This window comes from Zalophus californianus, chromosome 4 (genome assembly GCF_009762305.2).
Source record: "Zalophus californianus isolate mZalCal1 chromosome 4, mZalCal1.pri.v2, whole genome shotgun sequence".
Lineage (NCBI taxonomy): Eukaryota > Metazoa > Chordata > Mammalia > Carnivora > Otariidae > Zalophus > Zalophus californianus.
Genome location: NC_045598.1, coordinates 81,178,821 through 81,187,226, shown reverse-complemented (window position 1 = coordinate 81,187,226; position 8,406 = coordinate 81,178,821).

The window sequence follows — 8,406 nt, the reverse complement described above, 5'->3', positions numbered from 1 at the left end:
TTTGTGCTTCCCTGAGTTTCTAATTGCCTTTCCTTTTCCTTACTGACAGAAGAAATTCACATTTTTCAGTCACATTTTTGTGAAGGAAACCTACTATCTTTTTGAGGTGATGTCTTCACAGAGCCCTCTTGACTTCTGTTTTAATTTGGACCAGTAGTTTCTAGTCTTATGCATAGATGTCATCTGTAATTTTCTTACTTTTATATTCTGTATTAATTCCATAGCTCCTCAAAGCACATTTATATCTCTTTATGATATATATATATATACACACACACACACACATATATAGTTTGTTTTGTTTCATGAAATATATTTTTCAGTACTTTTACAAAAACATCTGTGGGAGGTAAAGCTTTTGAGTTCTTGTGTGTATCTAGTCCTTGGTTAGATTTAGAATTCTAGATTCTAGTGGCACTTGGGTGGCTCAGTCATTTAAGCATCTGCCTTTGGCTCAGGTCACAATCCCAGTGTCCTGGGATCGAGCCCAACATCAAGATCTCTGCTCAGTGGGGACCTGCCTCTCTTTCTCCCTCTCCCTCTGCCCACTTCTCCCTCTGCCTGCCGCTCCCCCTGCTTGTCCTCTCTCTCTGTCAAATAAATAAAATCTTTAAAAAAAAAGAATTTTAGTTTCTAATTTTAGACTTTGTCAGGATCTCCTCTATGGTTCTCTAATATCCAAAGTTATTGATGCAATTCAGAAGAATATAATGAACACCACAGAAGATCAACCAATGATATAGAAGATGAAGCAGAGAAATTTCAAGAAACATAATTCTAAAAATAAATAGATTAAAATATGATAAAAGTAATTAATAAAAAATTGACCCAGGAGGTCTGACATGCAACTGTTAACAGCTCAAGAAAGAGACAGAGAGAGTGAGAAAAGGAGGCAGGGTGGGAGGGAAAAGAGGAAATGAAAGAAAGAATGAAGGAAAATGGAAGAAAAGATACATTATTAACGGAAGACAACTGGAGAAATGGCATAATTAAGCAATAACAGAATAAACTGAGATTCAAGTTTATATTGGAAAGGGTTGAATTTTAGTAGGAGAAGATGTTTTAAAGATATATATGGAGGAAAACTCATGAAATATAAAAAAATCCAAATATCAAGAGAAAATTCCAACATTTTAAAGACAGAAAAAGTAGGTGACCTACAAAGAAGTGAGAATCTCAGTTGTGGTCAACATACTTTTCTACTGTCTTTGTAGAAGAAACCCGTGTCATTGCCCTATGTTAATCAACTTTGTTCTCTCTTCATTAATAGAAATGAAAACTGAGAAAAACAAGACACTTGAGATAAACATACAATGCAAAAAAGAACTAAAGGAGAAAACAGGATAATTAACGCTATGGGAAACAAAATTAATTTAGGATGCTAGTAAAATTCTAATAGTATCCTTTAAGGGATTCAAGAAGCTCTTGTATCATAAGACATGATCAGAAAGTTTTGAAACAAGGGCAGTCAGAGATATAAGATATTGTTGCTAATTTTTTTTTTTCCCGAGAATAGAAACAAAGGGAAGGGTTAGGAGGCTATTTTAGGAGTCTTTATGAGAGATGATGAAACAGTCTTTTAGGCACAAGAATGTAAACCCGTTGAGGGCTGGTTCTGTTGTCACTGCTGTTTCCTTGTTGCATAAAACAACCTATCCTGTAAGAGGTGCTCAATAAACATGTATAGCATGAGTGCATGGGTGACCAGAACAATAGTAGAGTCCTAAAGTAGAAACAAGCCTGACCTTTTCGAGAAAGAACCAAAACGCCATTAACAGGAGGGCTGAGAACAAGAAGTAGAGTGTTTTAGATGAGGTCTGAGAGCTAGAGAGTGACCAGAGATGTAAGCCTTGTTCATCACAATAGTAAGTTTGGATTTTATTCTAACTCTGATAGGGGACTGTTGGAGCGATCTGAACTGTACAATGCCATGGTGGGACTTATAACTTAAAAAGATAACTTCTATGTGAAGAATGAATTGTACAGGGAACGAGAATAAAGACCAGAAGTGTTAGGAGGCTGTTAGAGGAGTGGTGATGAGAGATGATAGTGGCTTGTACTAGCTAGTCATAGTACAGCGTGTGAGAATGGCTTGAACCGGGATTCAAAGTAAATATAAAATTTAAGAAACAAGGCAGAGGATCATAGGGGAAGAGAGGAAAAAAATGAAACAAGATGAAACCGGAGAGGGAGACAAACCATAAGAGACTCTTAATCTCAGGAAACAAACTGAGGGTTGCTGGAGTGGAGGGGGGGTGGAGGGATGGGGTGGCTGAATGATGGACATTGGGGAGGGTATGTGCTATGGTGAGCGCTGTGAATTGTGCAAGACTGATGAATCGCAGACCTGTACCTCTGAAACAAATAATACAATATATGTTAATAATAAATAAACAAATAAATAAATAAAAATAAATATAGAGCTCACAGAACATGCTTCAAGGTTGCAGTAGGAGATGGGAAAAGAATTGAGGGTGATTTCTAGGAATTTGGGCTAAATATACACATGAAGTGTAGTATTATTAATTGGAATGGGAAAGACTTAGGAAAGATCAGGTTTGCATGAGGGTATGGGAACCGAGAGTTATTTTTCGGCCATCTTCACTTTGATAGATCGATTGGATATCAAGGTGGGTATGCTGAGTGGACAACAGATACATGAATCAAGAGTTAAGGCAGGCAAACGGGGCTGAAATACAAATCTGGCTGTCAGTATTAAGATGTTATTTAAAGGCAAGAGAAATTTCTAATGAGTAAGGGTGGAGAGAGGAGAGATCAAGAACTGAACAGTTGGAGCTCTTCAACATTTAGAGAGATGTGAATGTGCCTTCAGGGCTCTATCCCCTCAGGAGGTTTCCTTCCCTAATTTTCGCAAAGATGTTATGTGGTTAGCCCTCTGAATATGAGCTCATCCATGTTTTTTTCCTGAAATTTACTGAAATGTCCAATCCGCAAACAGGATTTTTAATCACTTCCAGTGCTGATATGGATCTTTTCACTTTACTACGTGGAATTCAGGAAAGGATACAATGGATACAAAATTGTGAGCTCAGCAGCTTTTTTTGATAATTTGAACAATATCAATTACTCCAGAATCTTTCACATTTTGATTAAAAAAAGACTGCACTCCAGGTCTAATATTTATTTGGGAACCTCTGAATATGCTTATGACACTCAACATCTTTACAAATCTGAAGAATTTCCACCTCCATAGAAGACTCACATTTCCCTCTCTGCGTAAATGGTTAGTGAAAGTTTGTAAGAAATAGCCAAGCAGGTTGGCAATTAATTAAAACAAATTTAACGGTGATAGTGTTACTCAGGTATTAGCCACAAATACTAATCAATAGGTAGTAATAAACTCATAATTCTTAGGTGCTGAGGATCAGAGGTTTAACAACCACAAGAAAACTAAAGAAGGTGTGTATTATACAATATTTGAAATGACAAATCTTTATTAAGTTGTTTTATGGGGATCACTCAACCATCCAGTGCCTCCCCTTATACATTTATTATCCTTGCAACTTTATTTTTATGTAGTGTTACTATCACAAAAAAGTAGGAAACAGATAAGCAAGACATACCAGATGCCAATGCTCTAAGATTATTATGAGTTCCATTTGACCATCTCAGAAAAAGTGGGTGGTCATTCTGGTCTTCTGCTGGCTTCTTGGGAGGGAGGAACTGAAACACAAGCAAGGAGCAGTGAATCAAGGCAGGCTGCCAGAGCTTCGAAGGATGTGGATCAGGGCAGTGTTTTTGTCCTGGGCCTGCCGCTGCTGTGCCAGACTTCACTGCACTGTTGTTCTGCTAGGGAGTCAGACTTTGAAACTGAGCCCTGTGAGGAACCATAGCTGCAAGTTTTTTTAACATGTATAGCACAAAAAAGCAGCAGAACCACCAGCCACCCACCTTGCAATCTGGCTCTGGTCTCCAGTTCCACTCCTAATTTCTCTAATCAGACATCTTGGCAGTAATAGACAGGACCAGCGTCAGGGACATGCTGCTGAAACAGAAGTAGTAATACCCACATTACAGACAAATTTCACAGATTATGATTATTAGTAAAGTAATTTGAGAATAACAGATGACAGGCATGAAAAGGTCAAATAATTCTGTTACTGGAAGGGAGGATTTTAAATATATATATAGATAGATAGATAAATTTGTTGAATATATATATATTTGTCAAATATATATATTTATTGAATATATATATGTATTTTCAATAAGAAAAGGAAGTAGATTCTAAGATCATAAATTCTACACTTTGGTGGAATTTGACACTGTCATTGCTTGCTGGCATATATTGGAAATATTTAAGTGGTTGGGCAAGTATTCCAGTAGCTGACAAGTTATGGGACTTAATGCACAATAGGTGGATGATAGGTTGTTATTGCTTTCAATTTGGTGGAACAAACAAAAGAAAATTTTGGGTTGTCATTGTGACATTCAGAGTTTTTCCCACCCCTTAACATTGTTGCCTTTTGCTCCGTAGACACTATTTAATCAAGTTTTGCTTTAAATTCAAATTTGGCTCTCTGTGTGGAACCATGGTAAGGCCATCTTTAGAACACTAATGCATCACTAATGGTTTCAGCATGTCATTATAAACATCCATAACCCAGGCCAACTGTGGCAGTCATTTTCTTCACTCTCACTGAATTTCTTATATTTGACTTTTGGCTCCTAATAGAAATTTACTAAGGCTATCATTGTAACCATAGCTAAAAGACTAGTGGCATTTGGTATTCTAAGAAAAAGATGTCTTTTTTTGAAAAGTAAAGCTACTATAATTATTTTAAATTATAATATTGGCACAGAAAATATAGTGACAAAATATCCATATTGAAAATGTACATTGTTGTATAATTAAGTCAGTTTAGAGATTTTTGTGTAATACTCTATACTTATACAATATATCTCTCCTCTGAGTTTCCCAGAATGTGCCATGTACATTAATTAATTATACCTCACAATGTCCTCAAGAGAAAAGTTTTATGTTCATACTCATTTTTATAGTGGGGAAAAAACATGGAGTAGAAAAGCAACACAGGATTACAAGGCAATTTAGTGACAGAACAGGATTAGAATTCACAGCTTCTGAGAACATTTGTAGGTGTCTAAATATATGGGTTCCTATTTAATTGCACGAGGGAGCAGGTAGCTCCAGGAACTATTTAGAAGTTCATTGACCTGGAATGATTTTTGATGAGAGATAATTCATACCCTAGCTGCTTCATAATTACCGTTAAATGTACAATGTGGTTCTAGAATCCCTGAGACCTATGTAGAAAATCCCAGGAGTCACAATGTGCCCAGAGAATTTTCTCTCAGAAATGAAAGCAATCTGATAACACTATTTATTTTAAGATTGTTGAAGTCTAACTTATACTTTTTAAGAAAGGGAACCCGAAACGGATGTTCACAGAAGTTTTGCCCTCTGCTGGGAGGATCATTTTGGTTGGACAGTCTTTTGGCTGACTCAATGATGCCTTTATTTAAAAGCGCTTGATTTTCACAACAGGATGCCTCTGAGAAGACACTCAAGAAGGTCCTGGCTGGTGATCTGAATTCAGGTAATAGTGAGTGGGAAGAGCAAGAGAGATGCTTTCAGAATTCACTCGTGTACTGCTTCAGGCCATTTGGCACGTGTTGATGGCTGGGAAACAAATGGAACCACCATTCAAGCCTGAACTTCTGCTACAAGGAAAAGGATTCTTCTTTTGGAAAGAAAAGTTTAGATTCACAATGACTAAGAAGTGGGCCAGAAAACAGAAACAGACTTTTAAGATGAATGTCTATTTATGCATTCCACACATGTTTATTCAACACTTACTACGTGCCAGACACTAAGTTAGATGTTAGCAACTGAGTAGAGAAGAAGACTGACCCAGGCTTAGTCTCCAGTCTTTAACCACAGGCTACAGAGAAGAAAAGAAGCGATCACGATATTTGGTACAGAGCAGGTCCCCCCAAGATTATGTTAATGAATTAATGAATTTAAAATGCAACTATTTATCCTGCTGTGATAAAACATTAAGTACTATTCATGAGATCTCTATTTGATGTATTAATTGCAATACAGTCACAGACATATTCACAATTGTGGAATCAAGATATATATACAAATATTAAAAGTAGATTTTGAGGTGTTATTTTGAAAATGAAAATTATTATTATCATAGTAAGATGTTGGAGACATATATCCTAAAGGTAAATAACATTTTTTGCAACTATTTTCAGGCTCCATAATAAATGTGTGGCAAACTGTATCTGCATTTTTATACACAAGGGTATAAGCGAGGATAAAGGAGTAGACCAGACAATAGAAAATGTTATTGCCATCCTATCTTGCCTAATTAAAAAAAAAAAAATGTGACAACCAAAGGGAACAATTTGAAACATTTGTTTTCTTAAATTAAACCATATGCTTTAATGTTCTAATAAGTTACTTTTATTTACAAATATGCATATTTTTTATTAAATGTGTATTTTATTAAAACACTTTAGGGAAATACAATAGTATTTGGATAAATTTGTGTGTGTTCATGCACGTGTGTGTAGGGAAAAGAGAGCAAGGAAAAGAGAGAATATAAAAGAAAGGATGGAGAGGAAAAAAGAAAATGAGAAAAGGATCTTTGATTCACTATAATTTTACCCTATATTATAGTGTATCGTTAGCAAATTTCTTCTAGGTACCTTTTAAAGGCTACTAATTGTTTTGAATTCCTCAGATAGAAACAACATTTTTAAAGCCTGTGGTCTAATATTTTTTGTAGCATAATAAAATCAATAATCTCTTCTGTATTTGAAAATGATTATATGTGTGTTTTTGTGAAGGCACTGAAGCATCTGGAATTTTTCTCTCCTGCAGCATCCTCCTTGACATCCTGGGAAGATGAGATTGAGTGCAAGTGTTGACTTTGATTTTGAGAAACAAGCACTTAGGATGGTTGTTCACGTACTGTTACAATATTTAATTCAGTTTTCTCTCCTCTTCCATTTCTTAATGTGTTTCTTTTTGTATTGTCCCCTCCCTGTTATCTTCCCCTATTTATTTCACATACTTTGGCCCTGCAGTATCATGTTTAAGATATTAGTTATTTTGCAAAATGTCTATCATTCGAGAGTTACTTATGTAGTGCCTTAAGTACCCTCATCAAAATTGTAATAAAATGTAATAGATATACATAGAGAAATATATATTTCATGAATATAATTTCCTTAAACTTTAAGAAAAATTCTCTGATTTGCCCTTCAATGGAAGGAGTAATATGTTTGTAAAATTTGTGTCTTCTTCTACTCTAAGGGCTGGAAAGTTAAAACACTTGATTTCTGAGCCATGATTGTAGGCTGGATTGGCTATAAGACACAATTTTGGTCAATGATAACATAAACAGAGACTGCTTGGGTCCAGGAAGTCCAGAGGACAAACTCTGATGAAATGGCAAATGACTCTCTGCTTTCTGCCTGCCTTGAACACAGATGTGATGTATGGAGGTGCAGTAGCCATTTTGTAAATATGAGGACAAAAACTACATGCTTAGCACACAGAGCAGAAAGATAGCTTAAGTGAGCCTTAGTCTGTAATGGCACTGTAAAATAGCTGCAGTACACTTCCTGCCTCTAAATTTGTGGTTATATAAGAGAAAAAAAAAACCAACAACCTCTGTTTGCTTAAGCCAGTATTAGTAATATTTCCTTTCCATTTTAGCTGAACGCATTCTGGTCCAGACTCAACCAGGCAGAGGATGGCTTTTGCTCCCCTGCTCTCCAATGGGGGAGAGTCTCCCAAGGGCATAAAAATGAGAAGGCAAACTCTTCCTATTGAAGCATGCTCCTGTGGTGAGCAGCTGACATACTAGCAACACAAAAGAGGAATGACAGTAACATACTTGTTGTCAGAAGGAAATGAGTTTTACCTTAGCTCCTCCTCAGAAGAATGATTCCTTGTGGATATCATAGTAATCAGGAGAATGGAGCACAGAACTGAGAATAAATGATAGGCCAGAAGGTTGCTTATGGTTCTGGAAAGACCTGAGGTGATGCTGACATACACGGAGCCAGAGAAGGAAGAATCAGGAGTATTCCATCATAAGGCATGCAACAGAGGCGAGTGGGAAAGCCAGATTAGAACTTTTCACTTCCCAGTCATTATGAATGAAACCAGCATGTCCTAAAGGTTGGAATTTTGCAACCTGTACATGTAATCTATCATATAATGTTTAATTTGTATATTAATTATTTTTTCTACTAATCTGGTCATAAGAATGCTATAGAATGGGCAGGTAAGGCTATACCTGTTCGGTGTTTCAGAGATCTCTGACATAGTGACAAAAAGAAAGTTGTCAGGGATGTTATTTGAAATTGCCAGGCAATATATGGTAAGGTTAGGCAAAATAA